This window comes from Pteronotus mesoamericanus, unplaced genomic scaffold, assembly GCF_021234165.1.
Source record: "Pteronotus mesoamericanus isolate MK-2021 breed Mesoamerican mustached bat unplaced genomic scaffold, CSHL_Meso_final contig_169, whole genome shotgun sequence".
In the NCBI taxonomy this organism is placed as follows: Eukaryota; Metazoa; Chordata; class Mammalia; order Chiroptera; family Mormoopidae; genus Pteronotus; species Pteronotus mesoamericanus.
The window spans coordinates 8,159,881-8,181,978 of NW_026555068.1; the positions used below are offsets into that span (position 1 = coordinate 8,159,881).

General features: G+C 43.9%; 1 pseudogene; it reads right to left on the bottom strand.

Moving 5' to 3' along the window:
* Positions 1 to 13,387: 13,387 nt before the first annotated feature.
* On the bottom strand, positions 13,388 to 15,298 carry LOC129064683 (heat shock cognate 71 kDa protein-like; annotated as a pseudogene).
* Between the last annotated feature and the right edge of the window lie 6,800 nt (positions 15,299 to 22,098).

The following is a 22,098-nucleotide window of genomic DNA, read 5'->3' on the forward strand; positions in this document are numbered from 1 at the left end:
TGAAGTCTGCCTTCTCTAAGCACGTGCAGATCCTAGGTGGTGCAAATAAATAGGAGCTTTGGTCAACTGGAAGATTACAAAAATAGGAACAACAAGCTTTTTATTACAGAACCCCCAACACATGTCCCCCACACTCACTTACCTAAGGGTGGCACCTGCTTACAATGTACTCCTGCCCCAGGGCAGGCTCCCCTAGAACCTGCTAGACTAGGAAGTCATTAACTTGGCTGTGGTTACTGGAACTTCCACGCAGTTGTACTGAGTTTCTCTTAAATCAGTCAATGATTTTAAAAATGAACTGGTTATGTCCCATCATGTGACTCCAGTTAGTCTGAGTGACATTATATCGTGTATCCTCAAACCGTATTCTGACCCCACCTGGGGTCCGCTCCTGTCCTCCTTGCAATGCGCTCCAGCCCTTTGTGTCCTGAGGCTTCCACGGTTGGACTTTTGGGGGTTCCTTGGGTGAAATTTAACATGTACTATGCCACTCACTCATTCCTGCAGTAGAGCCACAGCTGAAATGAAATACTGGAGCTGTTTTTAAAAGATTTACACGGCCATCGTGTAACTGATACTATGAGGAAAGATTTAATAGGCGCCTTCAGTTAGTGAACACCATTGATTTAGCCCTCAACTCACTCCTGTCGGCTGCGGGGCTGGCCAGGGATTCTGTCAGCTGGTCCTCAGCACTTATTGAGAAAGCCCTTGAGGTAGATTGCAGTACCTCTGGGTTCTGAGAATTGATAATAATGAAAAGAATCCCTGGATCTCAGGACTGGATGGTCCTTAAATTTTATCTCATGTTGAATCCCTTTAGCACATCCCTGTCATGTAGCCCCCACTCATGACCTTTCAGGGAAGCTCATTTTGGGGGAACGCAGGCAGGCAGGAAGCTTTTCTTTAGGATGAGATGAAATCCATCAGGACCTAAAAGTAATGGTGTGGGATTGCTTTGTAGGTGAGACCAAGTAATAATGAAGTTTTTTTCATCCCTTGAGCAACTAAATTCCCTGGGATGGATATCAAAGTGAGTGTTATTTAATTCTCATCTTGTGGGGCGAAGACTGACTGGTGGTTCAATTTGCTCCCTCAACACTCATCTGCTGTCTGCCGTGCAAGGCGCCTTGAGGGGCAACTGGTTTTTGCCTCAGAGGGTCATATAGTCCAGGTGGGGTGACAAGACACATCCTCATGAAGAGTCATTGTAATAATAGCAATATTATATTAGCTAATCAATGACATGTAGAGCATTCTTTATAAATACCTAAAGCTCAGAGATAACTTCACTGTCCAGCAATAGGAGAGCAGTTTGATAATTTATGGTTAAATCCATTCAGTTGATTATAATACAGCCATTAAAAACCGTATGTTCAAATAACATTTTAAGGTCATGGGAAAATGCTCACAATAGGATATTAAAAAAAACAAACAAACAGAATGTTAACCTATCCAGTTTTGAATATCTATCATCTATATTTAACACTGGTGATGATATATTTTTATGATTGTCTATATTTTCCATTTCATTTAAAATAATATTACTCTTTATAATAAAAACTCTACATATTTTTATTTGTTGTTTTTATGGTGGAAAGGAAAAGGCAAAACCAAGCTGCATGGGGAGAGTACGGCATTTGTAATTCAAGCAGGGCGGTAAGACTGCGGAGAACCTACCCAGCGTTGATGGCTCTCTGGTGCTCTACTCCTAAGCCCAGAGGGAAAGCTGGGTGAGACAAGGGACAAACATGGGACAAAGGCCGTTTAGAAAGACTGCAGCGGTGACGGAGAAGAGGTGAGAGGGTCAGCAGTGCCAGGCTGTTGCCGGCAGGGCAGGAGCCGGCCGGGCGAGCTGGAAGGCCTGAGCGACGTCAGAATGCTCGCATCGGGTGGGGAGCGCTCCCCGTGCACTTCTGCTTTCAGAGTCTGAACCTCATATGCTAGACTCTGACTTCCTTCAGTTTGACTTGAATTTAACTGAGATTTTAGGGAATGTAATCATTCTCGGTTGCGCTCTGCATTTCAGCATACCTTGCCCGGAATGCCATCGCTCTTCTTGCTGCCAGTATGATGCCATTTTTCCTCCAAGGTGCACACCTGCCTCACTTCCCCCAACCACCAGCCCTCTGGGGTGTCCTTTCTCTTTGGGACGCCCATAGCACCTACCCCTTACCTGCACTCTGTATACATGGCCTTCAATGATCAGATACCTTCACGCAGGACCATCTGAAACATCTCATTAGATTTTAAGTCTTGGGAGAGCTGGAACTCCGTCTTAAATCCCTTTGTGACCTAACATGGTCCTACTCAACTAACGGAGTATCAAAACTGGTCAGCTGCCTCAGATGATCCTGCCCGACCCTGCATTTTAGAGGCTGTGAAGTAGGGAGAGGGATTCGGTGACTGGTTCAGGCTCACCTAGTGATGGATGAGAAGCTATTCATTTATTCAACAAGTATTTAGTGAGACTATGTCTCTGGCTTCAAGATAAGGTCATTCAGTAAATACTTCTTTGTCTTTTGATTGAATGGATGATTGATCTGCTACATCCCTGAAGTGGAATGTCAGATTTGACTATAATAAATGTTTTCAGCATCAGTTATTTTCCCAGCACCTCACAAGCAATCAACATCTCTTTATTCCTCACGTCCTTCCTATGACGCCCTCTAGTTTTATAGATGAGTAGATAAAAACTGAGGAGGATTAATGACTTGAGGATGGTACACAGATAGAAAGCAGCAGAACTAGGATTTGAATCCAGGCCTTGTTCCTGCACATTGAGTGCTCTTGCCTATCTCCTACCTCCCAGACAGGCCCAGCACTGGAGGTCGGATGTGCAGGTGGAGTTATGCACTGTATCCCTGGGTTCAAGGTCAAATACTGTTCTTTAGCCACTCAGTAAAGCTCTGATCAAAAATATCTGCAACTCATGGTCCTGCTATGAGCTGTCCTTAGGATCATTTTCCTCTCACACAGGGAGACCTGCCAATTTGTTCAGCGGAGAACATAGGTGAGGCCCGTTTTCCTAGGGTGGCTTTGCACCTTTGGCAATTAGGTTTTGCTGTCTAGAAAACAACGGCAGGCGGCCTGCACTGGGAGAGAGAAAGAGAAAATTCTATCATGTCAGAATAATGAGATCTGTGATTTCAGCAGTTACTGGGTCAAAGACACACACAATGTGTTATCTGTAATGCTTTCCTCCTGACATTTGGGGAAATTGCATTTATGCAGAGGACACGGGATGCTGGAATGTGGTACTCCACGGATGCCACTCAGAGCCGACAGATTGCAGCCCCTCCTGCCAGAGGCTGGCCCTGACATTTCTCTAGGAGGATGCAGGCATGGCCCAGCCAGGTGACAGTAGGGTCCCTGGGGCCCTGGCATGCCTGCTGCTGCTCAAGTAGTAAGGGGGCACCTCAGAATCCAAACACAGGTCTGGTTGGCTAGTCAATTAAGCAGGTCCATGCTCAGGGACCTCTTGGCGATCCTACCTGTGCAGAACGAGGTTCCCTTCTAACCTAAGCTCTTCCTAAGTCCTCCCCCTTCCAGTCTTTCCCAGCACATCAGATGTCTGAGGACAGCTCTGAGGTTCTTTTGGAGTGAGTTTAGATTTCTGTTGGGGACTTCCATCTTCACTCTCCAATTCCTGCACACAGAGGCCCACAGCACCAAAGGAACGTGGTTTGTGGCTCTGAGGCTGATTCTGAGGCAGGGAGTTTATCGCTCTCTCTCACGTGCTCCTCCACCCTCCCTTCTGTCTAGCTGCTCTCTTTATCTGCAGTGGCAGTGATGAAGTGATTGATTACCCTGCCTCAGAGGTCTTTTGCAGTTTTAAATTTAATCCTGCCACACAACAATAGGCAGACAGAGGGGGAGGCGCATGCGTGCGTGCGCACACACACCCGCCTAAGTCAGAGAGTGAGTCTTCCCCTGGATATAACATTTCAAAAGATTCTTCTCACTGACCACAATCTGGGAACTGTTTTCTCATCTGGTTCTATTAGAGAGAACCAGCGGTTCATTAAATGGACTTGACAGCACATCCCACATCAATCATTCTTCAGAGGCTTGCATTTTCTGTGGCAGTCAGAGCGGGCAATTGCACTGATGGGCAGCTTTCAAACATTTTTAGAGCAGAATTCTTTTTTCGAAATGAAAATCTCACCTGGAATTCCCATGTAAAAAACATATTTGAGTGAAGAACTAATTTCCTGGACAGTCTAACTCGTCACTGTTTGGTCAGGTTCATAGCAACGTTCTCAGTGCTTCTAAAGTACCTCTCAGAAGCTGAGGAGTCTGGAAAACTCGTTGGAAACCCACTGGACCCATTGATGAAGCCTTGACAACCGGAGAGGACCAGAGAGGCTAAGTGATAGATCAAGGTCATACAGCAAGGTAGCAGTTGAATTGGGTCTATAAAGTGGGTTTTCTTTGCCCAAATAAATTAGCCATATTTATGCTTGTAAAAAGGTACATGGAGTAGATTTCCCGCCCCTGCCCCCCCTGCTCTGGTCCACAACAGAAGGCAGGAGGCACTGAATCCTATATTAAAAAAATATTTATTTGTTTAGATAGAGAGGAAAGGAGGGAGAAAGAATGTGAGAAAAAATAGCAATGTGTGGTTGCCTCTCGCGTGTCCCCCACTGGGGACCTGGCCTGCAACCCAGGCTTGTGCCTTGACTGAGAATTGAACCAGCGACCCTTTGGTTTGCAGGCTGGGACTCAGTCCATTGAATCACACCAGCCATGTCTAAATCCTACATTTTAAAGAGAGCCACTAACTACTGGGCTAGCACCTTCTCCTAGAACTTCATAGCTATAAAGTGGCAACATTGACCTTCTTACAGTCATCTCCTCCATCCCCACCAGTAAACCTCTAGTCAGATAAAGAGAGAACTGGGGACCAGGAAGGAGTAGTCATTGGGATTGTGTTCTTTGTGGGGAATACAATGTTAATAGTAAAGGAGGGAGGAAAGGGGAGATTCTACTCTTCTCCCTACTAAACCAAATGAGGAGGACCCTCTTTTAAACATCAAAAAATTAGTATCTTATTCCCTGGGTGGATGTTCTACCAAAGGACTCAGAGCCCTTTGGTAGAATATCCACCCAGAACATCCATTTCAGAACAAGGGAAAGAGAACCAGAGATGGTGGGACCTGCAGACAGCAGCCTGTCCCCTCAGCCCACCTTGGCAAGTTGTTCCAAGATAAAGGAGGCACATTGGAGGGAGCTACCTTGACTATCTTGCCTGTATCTCACTTGAGACAGATATCCCTCAAAAAGGGACCTAAAAGCAAGAAATCTGGAAGTGAACCAAGGGTGCCAGGAGATGAAGGGGACAGTGTGCCACAATGAGAGCAGAGGGGGGTCTCACCTGCCAGGGAGCCGTGTGGCAGGGAGGATCAGCAGGATCTGCCAAAATCCCCGACAGGTGCCATACCACAAATAGTAACTTCTGGTCAGTTACTATTTGTGCTGAGGGGCAACACAAACCCAGTAAGGAAATAATGATAATCATACACAGAGAGGCACGAGGGTGCTTCTTCCTCCAGTAAAATAGGTTGCAAGTTCCTAAAGCCTCAAGTATGTCAATGATGGGGGAGAAGGATAACCTTAAACGGGATATAAAATTGAAATTTAAAATGGACTCCCACTTTTTATTATGTAAACTAAAGATATGCAGACATATTGAATGATAAACACCCATAAAATCACCCCTGAGTTTCACTAATTCCCAGTGATTAGCTGGCCTGTCTATCTATCTATATATCTATCTTTCTATCAGCCTATAAATTTCACAGTAAATTCGGCTATCATAACACTTCACCCCTAAACATCTCTTACAATTAAGAATATTCTTCATAATCACAAAACCATGATCACACCTAAAGAAAATAATTCCCTAATGTCATCTTAACACATGGAAGCAAACTATTTTAATCAGCGAACATGACTAGAGTGTTGGGGAATCTGCTTGGATGTCATTAAGTAACAGGAGAGGAGGATTAAACTTATCACAGGTTGAGGCTGTGATTGGAGAAATAAAACTGTTTCATGCTTATAGCCCAATGAGTTGAGACTCCCTAAGAAACTTGTTATATTTATCCTCTTTACTCCTTAAGGGAGATTAGAGTTGATGGCAGTTATTTGAAGATATTTCACAAAGGAGATGGGCTTTCTGCAGTCCCCTATGCATCATGTCTCTTAGTGTTCATGCCCTTGTCTACTCCCCTCTCATGTTTAATCTGAGATGGCCTGATGATTCACTTTAACAGGTCCTATGTCAGTCTTGACGGCTTTCACTGTTGTGCTTTTGTGAGTCCTCAGCCATGTAGCAAGTCCACATGCAGAAGCCACATGGAGAGGCCACGTGGAGAGGCCGTGTGGAGAGCTGAGACTATATGATGGAGAGAAAAGCACAGCTGGTCATCTGCCCAGCTGAGTCCAGTCTTCCTGCCTCCTATACCAAGACACCAGACATGTGACTGTGTCAAGTGGCACCTTGTAGCCCAGTCCAGTCCCCAGATGGCTGCAACCTCAGCTGACATCCATCACGTGGAGAAAAGCAACCACAATGGCTGATCCCAGTCAACTCAAAACATTATAGGAAATAAATGAACCACCAAGTTTTGGGCTAGTTCTTTATGCACCAAAATCAGAGCTCTGAAAGCAAAGAGCGTGTTAGATTTGGAAGCAGACTTTCTACAAAATATATTCCTGTGGGAAGGGAAAGGCAAAGTACCCAGCTTAAGCCCAGAATTACACCTTCCTGCTTCCCTCTTCTCTTGGCCAAAAGGCAGCTTAGCTTCCATGAGGAACAGGAATACATTTCCTTTAGCTGGCTCCAGAGAACAGGCACCACATTTGGGCTTGGGCAGTCAATGACATTATGATCTAGCCGATGCAGAAGAATATTGGATGGTGGCAGTGATGACAGATCATGTTGTGCATCTATAGACAACATTCCATCTTACCTGGAGTCGTTCCTGGAGAATGATGGAGACACCTTTTCCTGCACAGGCAGGAGACCAATAGGAGCCAGCAACTGAGGGCTGAGCCCGCCCCAGGCTGAAACCAGCTCCCAGGGGCTCCTTTGATGATGATGAAATTGACTCATAGTGATGTAAAGTGGGCAGCCCTGTCCAGCAGCCGATCTTTTCGGGCAATTATTTGGAAGTAATGAAAGTGAATGCATGACATTTAAAAAGAAACTCCTCTGTCAGCAGGAAAGCTGCCACATTTTCCTGCACCTCTGAGAATACGCTTAGCTTGAAATAATGTTCATTTTAGCCAAGTTGTAAATTACAAGTGTGTCGGGGTCCGAGGGGATTTATTACCATTTGGAAGGAGGTTATTGGGCCTTGTGCGTGGCTGCTGCATATGGTGCATGTTACAAAGTGGCTGTGTCGTGAAGTTTGCAGCCAGGGAAGTACCTTTCTTGCTTTCTTTTTCACTCTTTTTCTTTTTTTCTCTTCACAGCTTCTCTCTGGAGGCTTCTTACTGCTAATGTTCCACAGAAACACCAGCAATAAAGAGCATAATGTTGCAATCTGGTTTTCCAATTGTTGCTTGGATTTGACCGGACACCATTAAAGGCAAATGACAATGGGCCTGCTGATGAGGAGGTTGGCTGGGCCCTCAGTCTCCCTGGGTTGGGGGAGGGCAGCAAAGCTGAGCGTCCTGGTGTGGTGGGTGAGCAATGGGGCAGTCGCAGGCTGGGAGCCCGAAACAGGGCTGGCCCGCCCCTGCCCATCGACTGAGTGGGTGGAGAGAAGGCCAGGGACAGGATGGTGGCACTCAGCTTCCTCCAACCACGCTGGTTTTCCTTTTCTTAGAGAGTTGTAGACGCTCAGGCCCTGGGGACCCGAGTTTAAAACAACCCTCTTCTCTTGGAGAAGATAGTGCAGTGATGCACTGTCACTCGGCAATAGAGAGTATGGTCGCTGGCTTTGGAATCAGCAGACCTGAACTTGAGTCCTCTTCTGTAACAGGCTCTTTTTATGACTTCAAAGCAATGTATTGCAGCTGCAATTTCTCCATCTGTGAAATAGAAATTTAAAAAAAAACAACAACCCCAAAACGAAAACCTGCCCTCTCAGCTTCCCAGCATTGCCTCAAGTGTCAGCATGAGATGATTTATTCTGCGAACACTTCCTGGGCACTGGGTGAAGTTATAGGTAGTTGGTGGGCAGAAATGAGTAGGACATGGGTTTTGGGAGCACTTTATAAACTGTATAGGGCATACATGTCTTATAGTTTTTATTAATTGCATGTTACATTGTTTTCTATTGCTGCTTAACAAATTAAATTGCCACACTTTAGTAGCTTAAAACAACAGCCATTTATTATCTCTCAGTTTCTGTGCGTCAGGAGTCCTGGTGTTGGGTATCTGGGTCCTTTGCTCAGAGTCTCAATGGACTAAACCAGGGTCAATGGGCTGTGATCGCTCTGAGGCTCCTATTCTCTTCCCAGCTCATCCAGACTACTGGCAGAATTCAGTTCCTTGTAATTGTAGAATTGATGTCCCCTTTTCTTGCTGGCTGTTGGCTAGGTGTCACTCTCAGCAACTAGAGGCCACCTGCAGGTCCTAGTCACAGAGACTATACCATAGACCCTCTTATAACATGGCAGCTTGCTGCAACCAGGCCAGCAGAAGCCTGTCTCTCTGACTTGAGCTTCTTTTAAAGGCTCACCTGATGTGGTCAGGCCCACCCAGGATCATTTTCCTTTAGAGCAAGTCAAAGTCAACTCATCAGCAACCTAATTATGAGAGATATCCCATCCTATTCACCATTTCTGCCAGCCCCCAAGGGAGGATGTTACACAGGGTGTGTCCATTAGAGGGCAGAAGTCCCGGGGACATCTTAGAATCCTGCCTTGCACACATGTCCATGTCAGGATAGCCTGGATATTGCATGTGGGGACTCGGTATTTGTTTTGGAGGCAATTAGGACCCACTGTCCTTCACTGGCTTCGGTGGTAGGAGAGGGAAACAATAAGGCTGAGCTGTGCGGCATGGCAGGCCCAGTTCTTGTCCCTCTGTTTCTGCCCAGTGGACAAGGTGACCCACCTGCTCCTCTGGTTACCAGCAACCCTGCATGGCAGCCCTTCCCTCACAGGCTTGGGTTAACGCTTGTCTTCGTTAGACTCATCAGAGAGAGACAGAGCAGGATGCGCCCTTGGCCATCATTGAATCCAGCTCTTCCTAGGAGAATGGAGACTTAACATAAATTACAGACTCATAGAAGATTCCCAGTCAGTGGGTCTGGTTTGGATCTAAGAATCTCTGTTTTTAACAAATGTCTCAGATGAATTTGATGAATGACTAGGTTAAAAGCAAACAAAACAAACAGATAAAAACCTTATACCTGAGGTCCAGATATAAACTGACCTGCTTAATCTGGATGGCCTGAGGTATCCCTGCTTGCCTTCTTCAGAACTAGATTTGGGGTTCATAGGTCTGTTTTCACCTTTCCTCTCCAGGGTCTTAGTCCTCTTGTAGAACATGTGTGAGCTGTGCCATGAGTGAGAGCGAAAGGGAGCCCGGGCCGGGGGCAACAGGTTGTAGCCTCAAGCCCGAGCCCCAACTCCCACAGCTGTCCCCGCCCCCGTCCCCCCCCCCCCCCCATGGATGGCCTCAGGAAACCCTGGTGCTTCACCTCTGCACTGTCATTGACACTCTCCAAAATCTCACAGCCTTGCCTCCACCAATCACATCCTGAGTGGTTCGCAGGCCCAAATTGAGTTGTAGATGTGAATTATTTAGAGGCACCGGTGGAATATTGTTGTATCGGTAACACAGACTATCAGCTTGTGGCCCTGGGGCGTCTCCATTGAACACTCCATCACTATTTTCTCTCATAAATAATGGAGCAGCTGAATTACTCTGTGCGTAGAGGATTCATACCCTGAGAAAACAAGGTTGCTTTGAAATTAATTTTCTGTACTAAAAGAGTGACAGAAAATCAATTAATCGCATATTATTCTGTATGGAGACAGAGCAAAGGAAACAGTGGAAATGGCTCAGGCCAGACGTCAGGGAACGCCCAGAGTAGCTGAGAGCTTTGTCGGATGCTCAGCTCAAGTGAGGGCACTTGGAGTCTACACTGCCTGCCAGGGGAGCCACAGGTGGGCACCAGGGGTGGCTCCAGGCCTGCCTCTGTGCTGAGCATTCTCCTGGCAACTGGGTGGTTATTCCTGGCCCTCCCTGACCCTCGCCCCCTACCTCCCTTGATCCACCTTCAAGGTAAGGAGAAAGATGTGAGGGAAGGGTGAGGTTTTCCTCTGCTGGCGGCACCTGCCTTTGTGTGTGTCCCTCAGGGGAGTTCCTTTTTCTTCAGGTTTGCTTTCAGGACTTCTACCAAAATCTCACCTCCAGTAAAGCTCTCTGATGCTGCTTTTCTCTGATGTGTAACACCCCGGTGACTGGATGGATTGTCTCTCCTGCATATTTGCAGCTGATCAGAGCCCCAAACAAAAGGAGTCTTTAACGGCGGCATTTCACACAATTAGGTCATTTAGCTGAGGGAGATAGTTGTCAGGCCTGTGGGAACGCAGATGGAGAGCTGTCCAGGACCTTTGAGATTACTGACCCATACAGGTAGCTACCTATTCTGCCTATTTGTAAGACTGGTAACTTTCTGAATAGATAAATCTTTTCTGTTCATAGGCTGGGAAGGAGGCTGGAACACTCTTCGTTGATAGAATGTAGATGACAAAGGAGACAAAGACATTTAGGACTGTTTGCTCCTGAAGAGAGCAAGGTTAATGCCTGTCCCACACTATTACTTAAAGCGGGCCCTGGGCAGTCAACCGGCTTCTCTCCCCATCATTCAGCAGCTCTGTGGCGCCCATCGCCACCCGAGCTAAACACCAAATGTCCTCGCAAGGGGCTGGTGGCCAGGAAAGAGATGCAGCTGTTATGACCCTGAGACCCATGGCTCCTTCCCTGTGTCATCAGTGTGGGTAACAGAGCCACCTGCGTACCAGTAGAGGAGTAATCACGCAGGGACTCAGAGAGATGAGGCAGGAAGGGCACTTACATCAGCTCCCAGGAGGTGGCAGGGTTTTGGAATTCTAGCAAAAGCTGTTTTCCCCTCCCTGGACATGTTTTCCCCTCACTGGATTTGGCCTGATGCTGTATTGATAGGTTGAAGTCTAAGAAGGTTTTGAAGAAAGCTTTCTTGCTGGCTTGTGCTTTTTGCAACTATTAGACTATATTCCCCTCTTCCATTAAAAAGAAACAAATGGCCCTGGGCTGCTGTAGCTCAGTTGGTTGGAGCATCGTTCCGTAGACTGGAGGGTTGTGGGTTCAATTCCGGGTTAGGGTGTCTATCACAGCCAATCAATGTTTCTCTCTCACATCAGTGTTTCTCTCTTTCTTTCTTCCTTTCCCTCTAAAAGCAATGAAAAAAAATGTTTTCTGGTGAGGATAAAAAAATAAAAAATAAATAAAAAGAAACAAATGGCCTGTGTCCTGACATGCAGGTGTCCCCACATGGTTGACACACAGGCAGATGTGTCACATCCTCAGATTCTGATGGGAGGTTTCAGCGTGCCAGCCACAGCCGCTGACAGGCAGAGGGTAGGGCGTGCTCCGGCTTGGCTCCAGGAACTCCGAGTGTCCTGCTCTGTGGCGTCTGCGTGGTAGGCGTGCCCCTGAAGTCTTGTGACAGGAGATGATAACCCTCTCCCATGCACAGTAGCAGACAGGCTCAAATCAGGCCCTGGGCCCGGATTGGAGGGAGGCAGAGGTGGGCAGAGGGAGTAGCTGGGGAACTTCCTACCCCTCTAGAGGAGCACCTGCTTTTGACTGCAGATCGTTTAGAAACAAGTTTTCCCAAAAGAAGTCATATTCATTGCACAACCGGAATTCTCCATTTTAAAGAACTAGATGGAGTGGGAGGGGCCAATGCTCAATCTTTAGTGATGAAAAAATACTTTTGGAGATAGGGAATTTATTTTCTCCTAACTTTGCTTAAATGATAAAACTCTTGTTTGGTAAATGTACTTTTTAGTGAGGGGATAGATGTAGCCTGCAGGATCCGTGAAGGATGGGTCTACCTAAAGAGGCTGCAGCTTCTAAAGGGGGTCTGCTGCCTGCTGCACGTCTACGAACCAGGACAGCATCTCTGAACCGGTGAGACCTAGGACTTCCATTCCTCCCGTGAGGGCACAGGAGGCTCTTCCGTGATAGGTTTGTGGCGAGGACCTCAAATCCTTATTCTGCAGCATCTTTTTGGCTTGAGTTCCCTGTCTCAGGTGCCCTTTCCACAGAAACGATCTAGCAGGGCCAGACATGCCCTCCCTTAGGGAAGGGAAGGGGTGCATGCGGATGGAGGTTCAGCGCGGAGCGCACTGCTCACTGCGCATGCTCCTTCCCTTGCCATCCTCCAAGATCAGTTCCCCAAAAAGGAACCAACCCAGGTCTTCCCCAGTGGGGAATAGGACCCTGTTCTCTCAATCTGCGCATGTCACACACTGTAAGTCTACTCTGTTTAGCTGTTCCTTAGAAAGATTCAGCTCTCTGGCCACTGACTCTTTCCTCCTCCTGCCATCTTTCATATCCCTTTGTCCGAGAACTCCAAGGCTTTCCAAAACAAGCCACCCAAAGTCATGCAGGAAGCGGAGCTAGTGAAGCCAGGATGACTTGTGACACACAGCAGGCACCCCGTGGGAAAAAGAAAACAAACCCATCCTTGTTAGTAGTATTGCACTTTTGAGATAGGAAGGTAAAACAGTGTCCCCTTTTCAGCTGAGCAAACCAAGGTTCAGGGGAACCAGACTGCCTGTCTGAGGTTACACAGTCAACAACTGATCGGGTTGGGACTCATCAAAGGGCGACTTGACACTGGGGTCTCCTGTGGCTAATCTATCCTGGCCTCCAAAGTGGTTCTTCTATAGGTTTAACTGACTCTTTTGATAATGTTGGTTTTGCAGTGGTGTTAACTGGTGCTCAGGCCTCTCTTTACATCCATCAAATCCTTTTCCACAGGATGGAAAGACTTTGAAAAGGGAAGGCGAGATCAGGCCTTGTGACCAGTCTTGGCTGGTGAGAAGTCCCTCTGACAAGCTGGTTTGACACTAACATGCAAAGCATCCACATTCTGCAGGCTTGCAGCTCATGCTCCGTCTACATTGTATTGTTCAAGACCATTTAATAATATATTTTATTTCATTTTTTGCCAATTTTAAATAGTTTTATTTAAGACATCCCATTGTCTACCTTACAATACAGTGTTATAAAGTACATTAAGACTCAAGTATCAAGAATGCTCAATTTTATTATACAGCAGCTCAACTTTTAAAACTGCCATGGAGTTTGCTATAAATTTGAGTCCTTCAATATTTTGTGCAGAGCAATGTTAAATCTATGTAAGAGATTGACTTAATCAACCTCTTCAATGGTGGGCCCAGAGCAGGTGCCCCCTAGATGGAGGGGCCCCATCACCAGAGAAGCCCCCAGGCCTTCCTCCTGGCATGCCTCCTGCACTCTGGTACAGTTTAGTGAAGATTGGGTGGCAGACTTTTTCCAGCTCTTTCTGCTGATGTTCAAATTTGTCCTTTTCTGCAGTCTGATTCTTATCAAGCCAGTTGATGATTCTATTGTACTTGCCAAGAATCTTCTGTTTGTCCTCATCATTGATCTTGCCTTGAAGTTTTTCATGTTCAACAGTTTGCTTTCATGTTGAATGCTTAGGATTCAAGTGCCTTCTTGGAAGACACCTTGTCCCGCTGCTTCTTACCTTCAGCTTTGTACTTCTCAGCTTCCTGGACCATACGCTCAATGTCTTCTTGGCTCAGGAGGCCCTTGTCGTTAGTGACGGTAATCTTGTTCTTTTTTCCTATACTCTTATCCACAGCAGAGACATTAGGGATGCCATTGACATTGATAGGAAAAGTGACTTCAATTTGAGGAACACCATGAGGTGCAGGAGGTGTGTCTGTGAGCTCCAACTTGCCAGGCAGGTTGTTATCCTTGGTCATTGCACACTCACCTTCATAAGCCTGAAGATGGTGAAGGTCTGTGTCTGCTTGGTAGGAATGTAGTACTGAACTTGATGAGGACAGTTATGACTCCACCAGCAGTCTCAATGCCAAGGGAAAGAGGAGTGACATCCAAAAGCAGCACATCTTGAACATTTTCAGATTTGTTTCCAGAAAGGGTGGCTGCTTGGACAGCTGCACCATGGGCAACAGCCTCATCAGAGTTGATGCTCTTGTTTGGCTCTTTTCCATTGAAGAAGTCTTGTGGAGTTTCTGAATCTTGGGGTTTACAGGTAGAACCCCCCACCAGGATGGTATCATGGCACTGGGACTTGTCAAGCTTGGCATCCTAAAGGGCTTTCTCTACAGGGTCCAGGGTACCATGGAAAAGGTCAACATTCAATTCTTCAATTTGGGCGTGGGTGATAGAGATATAGAAGTCAATTCTTTCATAGAGTGAATCAATCTCAATACTGGCCTGGGTGCTGGAGGAGAGAGTATGCTTAGCCCACTCTCAAGCAGTATGAAGGCAATGAACAGCCCTCTTATTCTCACTGGTGTCTTTCTTGTGCTTGTGCTTGAACTCTGCAATGAAATGGTTGACCGTTCAGTTGTCAAAGTCTTCTCCACTTAAGTGGGTGTCACCACCTATAGATTTGACCTCAAAGATTCTATCTTCAATTGTGAGAATGGACACATTGAAAGTGTCACCTCTCAAGTCAAAGATCAGGACAGTTCTTTCAGCCCCAACCTTTTTGTTTAAGCTGTAAGCAATAGCAGTGGCAGTTGGCTCATTGATGATTCTAAGTACATTGACACCAGCAGTAGGTCCAGCTTCTTTGGTAGCCTGATGCTGAGAATCATTGAAGTAAGCAGATAATGTGACAACAGCCTTGGTAACAGTTTTTCCAAGGTAAGCTTCTGTGATTTCCTTAATCTTTGTCAAAACCATATATGACACCTCTTTTGGATAGAAACTTTTTGTCTCTCTTGTATTCTACTTGGACCTTGACCCTGCCAGCACCATTCACCACCATGAAAAGCCAATGTTTCATATAAGATTAGACCACAGCATCATTGAATCTAAGTCAAATTAAGCATTTGGCATAAAAGCCATGTTGGTAGGATTCATTGCAACCTGATTCTTTTCAGCATCACCAATCAATCATTTGTCATCAGTAAAGTCAACATAACTTGGAGTGGTTTGGTTTCCCTGATAGTTGGCAATTATTTCCACTTTTCCATGCTGGAAGATAGTCACCCAAGAGTAGGTGGTGCCAAGATCAATGTCAACTGCAGGTTCCTTAGACATGGTTGTTTGAGTGCATGCACAACTCACAAAGACCTGGATCAGAACATCTCCCCTGTGTTCAGTGAGACCCTTATTATATATTTAAAAGAATATAATGTCTTAAAGTCAATTTGAATAGAGGCACAGCTATATGTGGAGGAAAGAACAATGCACTTAACATCTCAATGTGTGGAGCTGAGTCTTGAATCTGCTCTCTAATCAATTGTGTGAAGGTAGCCAAATTAGCTCTTCTCTGAGCCTCCGTTTCTCCTACTTTACTTTGCTTGTATGTATATTAAATAAATAACATGTGAAAATTGTCTCATGATTTATAGAGTGTTAAATCTGATGGATACAGCTTCAGAGAAAAAGAAATCAGTGTAAGGAAGATAGGGAGTGTAGAGGTATGACAATTTTTTAGCAAGGTCATTGAAGGCCTTGCTGATAAAGTGACATTTGGGCAGACACTACAGGAAGTGAGAGAGTGAGCCATGCAGCTATCTGGTTGAGAGTGTTTTCAGCAGGTTGAAAGGTGGGAGCATGCGTGTTGGAGGAGAGAACAGTCACAGGCTAGTGGCAGGTGGCTACATCAGGTAGGGATTCATAGACTATGGTTAGGAACCTGACTTCTTATTCCAAGTGCTAAGTAGCCTTCAGGCTCAAGGCCTTACTGGACATTCTTATAATGATGGTGAACTAGCATTTGACAGTGAAGCATGCATCAGAGGAACTAACAATCACATGAGAACTGGGATAACTCCTAACGAAATAAAAGGCTGTGGTGAACTGGTGGGTGTGTGCGTGAGCACAGGGAGTGACTGAAGCCAGGGGTGCAGATGAGAAGAGCAGAAAAGGAACCTATCTGCTCTTGCCTATCTCACACGTTGCCTGAGACAGTCGTCACCTGTCCCCCTGTAATAAATGAGGAGCTGCAGCCGGAGGTTCTTTTTCTCAGGGCAGTGCAGAGGTAATGGAAGTGCGCATGGGCTGACCAAAGCCTTTAGACCCTCACTTCTCCACAGGTGAAGTGGCAGCAAAGGGAAGAGCAGTGGTTCTGCGGTGCCTGGGAATCTTCATTTTTGAGTTCATTTTTTTCTTTAAAATTTTTTTCTGAGTGGCAAAGACAAAGGCTTGACCCATGGACCTTCACCAGTATATGTTACCAAGCAAAGTAGCTGAAATCCCCAGGAGTAAGGAAATGAGCTTGCAGGTTAAAGTAATGAAACATTTGAGAGACATAACCAATAAAAAAGAAAGAAGCAAATTGAATTATACATACTCGCTGAAGTAGAATTACTAGAACAGATTGACAAACATTTAAAATAAGCAAAATGAGTACACAGCAAGATAAAGAAAAAATATTAGCAAAATGAAGCACCAAAAAGAAATTATATAAAAGAACCAAGTGAAAATATTGGGTATGACAAATGTATTATTGAAACAAAGATCATAATATACAGGATAAAATAACAATAATAGCAGTAAAATATAAGATTGAGCAATTCTCTCCCCAAATGCTAAGGTATATGGAGAAGTGAATTAGAAATATCAGTACTTATTTAAAGGCATTCAGAAATAAAGAACTTGATCTGCTCAATGGAAAGCTGGAAAGGAGAGGAAAGGAGTAAAACATTATAGGAAGTGAAAAAATTTAAAAAAGATAGAGTAAATCATAATGTAATAATGTTTAAATAAATCTAAATGAGTTAAATTAAAAGGCAAATTCTCTGTCTCCTCACATCTATTAGGATGACTACTAAAATAAAAAGAAAATAGCAAGTGTCAGCCAGAATGTGAAGAAATTAGGACCCTTATGCCTGTTGGTAGAATGTAAAATAGTGCATGCAGCTGCTATGGAAAACAATATGAAGATTCCCCCCAAAGTTAAAAATAGAATTACCATATAACCCAGTAATTCCACTTCTGGATATTTATCAAAAAGAATTGAGAGCAGAGACTTGAAGTAATATCTGTATACCCACATTCATAGCAGCATAATTTACAATAGTCAAAAAGGTGGGAGCAACCCAGATGAATGGATAAACAAAATGTACTATACACACACAGAATTAAATATTATTCAGCCTTAAATAGGAAGAGAATTCTGACATATGCTACCATATGGATGAACTTTAAAGGCATGCTAAGGGAAATACACCAGATACATGTACACACACAAAAATACTGTGTGATTCCACTTCTGTGAGGTACCTGGAATAGGCAAATTCCTAGAGAGAGAAATTAGAATGGTGGTTGCCAGGGTCTAGGGGTGGGAGGAAACGGAGAGTTATTGTTTAATGGGTATAGAGCTTCAGTTTTTCAAGATAAGAGGATGTTCTTGAGATAGATAGTGGCGATAGTTGCACAACAACATGAATGCACTTAATGCCACTAAACTGCACACTTAAAAATGGCTGAAATGGTAAAATTTCTGTTATGTGTATTTTGCCATAATTAAAAAAAGACACACTCTTGATTGGATTCTAAAATATCAATAATAGGTTGTTTACAAGAGATACATGTAAGAGATACATATAAATGGTACAAGAGGGATGAAAATGAAAGGATTGATGAAAAAAGATATTCTGGGTAAATATAAACAAAAAGAAAACTGGGATAGTAATCCTAGTATCTGACATTCAAGGCAAAAAAATGTTATAAGACACCAAAAGGAACTTTAATACATTGCTAACAGGAAGAATCGAATAGAAGATAGAACTTAAGGAGAGAGGGTAGTAGACTAAAGTGTTGGTTTCTAGTCCTAAGAAAAGCCATGTGGAAGGAGTTTTCTGGGTCTGGAAAACTGGCGGCAGCTTGAAGCTTAGGGTGCTACCTGGCAGCCTTAGCCTGATGTTAAAGTCTGAACCTAAAGATTAAGCCAGAAAGGCCTATTTGTTTGAGGACCTGGGGGCTAATTGAGAGGATCTGATTGGCCAAGAGGAGAAAGTGAGCTAGAACTGGGTAAGAATCTGTCCTGATGGAGTGAACTCGTCACCACTGGCCCCATAAATGTGCCACATGCTGAGGATTTGGGAATCTGCAAGATTCTAACCACTAGAGTCAAACAAACCTGACAATCAGAATTTGATGAGAGGAACATGAAGTATCACTTATGAAACAACTACTGTCAGGCCATGCGGTGTATGAAGGCTGAGGTGACAGACAGGGTAATGGGCCCAGAGATATACATGGAGACCCAGCACCGATGTTCTGGCTTTTTCATTCCACCACACACTAATTAGGAAAAGCGCCCTAAATAAAGGATTAACTTCACCCCATGGAAGAGGTATCATCGCCTGCTGGCTAGGTGGCTATGGGCGTGTGAATGAACATCAGTAGGCATTCTTCCCTTAGAGCAGTGTCTAGGCATAGCCATGACCATGGACGAGGGAGGCCTCCAAGACCAGAATGGGTTGGGGGAGTTCTCTAACTGGGCAGGAAGGGTGTTCCCTTTCCTGGTGACCATTGGAAATGGGTTTCTCTCTGCTTATAAAATTAGAATGGGGTTGAAAGAATGAAGGGAGAGACATAATTCAGAAGGAGAGCTCATGTTGATGTTTTAAGAGATAGTCTGAGATGACCATCAGTCTGCCTACGTTTTCCTAGGTGTTTTTTTTTTTTTTTGCAGTGCTCAGTCTGGTGCTGTAGGGAAGTTAATCAGTGGACTCATCAGGGTGGCCTTATTGCAGAAGCAGCATCTATGTGAAGGGGGTTCCCCTGAGGCCAATTATACCACCAGGCCTAGGGTTTGCTGATATCCTTTTCATGGTTGGCTCTATCAAAGAGAATTCAAATAAAATAATCTATGGATTTATTTCCCTAAACTAATAAAACAGGATACTTTGTTTGACAATTTTGTTTATGTGTTTTAGATAATTTATTTGTAAAAAAAAGTTTTGCAGAGGAATAAAAATGAAGTCACACCTACTTGCATATTCAATGAATTAGCCTCCACTGTAAGGTATAACACTGCTTTACACTGGGGCTATACTGGGTGACCGAATGTGCTCACTGCCAGGTCTATGAGACAATGAGGTCTCACATGATGCAAAAAGCACACACTACAAAAATTCCCTCTCTCCTACCTTCAGATATGGCAAATAGGGGCCTGGCTGTGATGGGACAGATCAGGTGACTTGCCTGAAGTCCCACACCAGGCCTTGGTAGGGCTGAGATATGGATTCAATTTTCCTGCCTCTCTAGGTACTCTTGACTTCTAGCCTCTGCATTATTTTGTATTCCTCTATTTAAATCATGATCACTACATCATTGAATACCTCCATTTATATATACTATCTTCATTTATGCAAAATAAACACAAGGAAACTCTTGTTTACATAGAGAAGCAGGTAGACCTATGAGACACATAGAATGTATGCTTGGGTTGAATAAAGGTAGATCGTGACAGAAGGCAGGCTGGCCTTGGATTGCCCTGCTATCAACCCCTTGTGTCTATACCATGGAGCCTCCAGACACTCTCTCTGACCCTTGCTAATTAGAGTGATTAATTAATATGCCATTGGCCTCTAATCATGAACCCAGACAAGATTAGTAATGATGAAACCATGGAAATTAATTTACAACCATGTACATAATTCCTTGACCTGGCAGGGTTCACACTTCCCTTTTGAAATTGGTAAACAGGAAGTCTGCAAGCAGGGCAGTGGAGGACCTCCGGAAAAGGAGGGGTTCTCCAGGCCAAAGCTGAACTGGGAAGAATCCCCTTGATCAAACAATGGCCTCATAGAAAGGGGGACTTGAAGGAATTAGAAACTCAAAAGTAGTCCACCAAAGCACGAAGGGATCGCCCCACCCCAAACTGATGAAACTGTATTCAGGGTTTTCAAACAAAATTAAAACTTAAATTATGTCACTCAAGGGTGATATGTATGAGTTAAAGGCACTGGGAATCGGGAACCCTGGACTGGAGCCTCCATTCTGCCCCTAACCCCCTGTTCACTGTTGTTCTCTCCCAGCCTCAGGCCTACTCACGTGGGGAAGGGCAGCTGACGACATTCTGGAAGAGTCACCCTCAACTCCTTGCTCTTTCTCACCCTCCTCTTCTGCTCTGCTCTAAATCACACAGGTTCACTCTCTGCCGCTTTCTTGCAGTCCCCCCACCTCCACTGCCCCCCTGTCCCACTGTCACTGCCCTGCAGCAGGCCTTTGTGGTTTCCTGTTAGTACCCTTGTAACAGCTGCACAATGAGCTTTAAGCCTGTTGCTTCTCTCCAAGTCAATCCATTCTTCACACTAAAATAAAAACAGAAATAATAATGATGATGATGATGATGATGATAATAATAATTACATTGTACTCTTTAGCAGTCCAAAATCTCCATCCTGGCTCTTAAGCTCCTTCACACTTCATTTTAGCAAGACTGGGCTGTACATTTCCTTCCATATCCCCACTGTCTTAAAGCATCTGAGACTTTTCCAGGACACACACTTCCCTGGCTTCTACTCCCAAACCAAATGTACTTTTCTTTATTGATGCATTTTTAAATTATGGTTATAGATATGTATACATAAGTAAATAAAATAAAGCTTGCCAAAAACTTTCCAGTTTAACTGTTTTAAAAATTCAATTACATTTGTGATCTGTAAATTCATTGCTATTATTTGTTTCCAAAATGTTTGCATCACTCCCAATAGAAACTCTGCACCGATGAAGCAATAACTACCTATCCCCCCTCCCCATTAGTCTATGGTAATCTCTAATGTGTTTTCTGTCTCTATGAATTTTCCTATTCTATATATTTTATATAAGTGGATCCATACAATATTTGTCCTTTGGTGTCTGGCTTATTTCACTTAGCATAATGTTTTCAAGGTTCATCCATGTATCACAATTTCATCCTTTTTATGGCTGAATACTATTTCCTTGCATGTATAGACCACATTTTGTTTATTCCTTTATCTGCTTATGGGCAAAAAAGATTTTTTCCACCTTTTAGCTGTTGTGAAAAATGCTTAAATGAACATTAGTGTACAAGTATCTGTTTAAGTTTTTGTTTTCAATTCTTTCGGTTACATCCCTAGGAGTGGAAATTCTGAGTCATTTGTTGGTTCTTTGTTTAACTTTTTGAGGAAAGCCAATCTGTTTTCTATAGCAGCTCCATCAGTACATTCCCATGAGCAATGTATGAGTGTTCCAGCTTCTTCACATCCTTGTCAACACTTGTTATATTCCATTGTTCTTAAAATTACAGCCATCTGAGTAGCTGTGAAATGTTATATTGTTGTCCAAGTTTTAATTTTCATTTCCCTAATGACTAATATTGTTAAGCATCTTTTAATGTGTTTATTGGCCATTTTTTATCTTCTTGGGGAAATGTCTGTTCAATTCCTTTGCTCATTTTCTAATTGGGCTTCCTTTTTGTTGTTGAATTTTAGGAGTATTTTATATATTTTAGATTTTAAACCCATATTAAGTATATAATTTGTAAATATTTTCTCCTATCATGTAAGTTGTCTTTTCACTTTCTTGATAATGTTCTTTGATGCACAAAAATTTTTAATTTTGATGAAATCCAATTTATCAATTTTTTTCTTTTCCTGCTTATACTTTTGGTGTCATAAGAATCTATTGCTAAAACTAAGATCATGAAGATATACCCTTATGTTCTTCTAACAGTTTTATAATTTTAGTTTTTATATTTAGGTTGTTGATCTATTTTAAGGTGACTTTGTACATGATGTGAAATATGATTCAACTTTATTCTCTTGCATGTCAAAGTTTAGTTGTCTTAGCACCAGTTGTTGAGGAAACTATTATTTCCTCATTAAAGGGACTTGGCATCCTTGTCAAAATTCAATTAG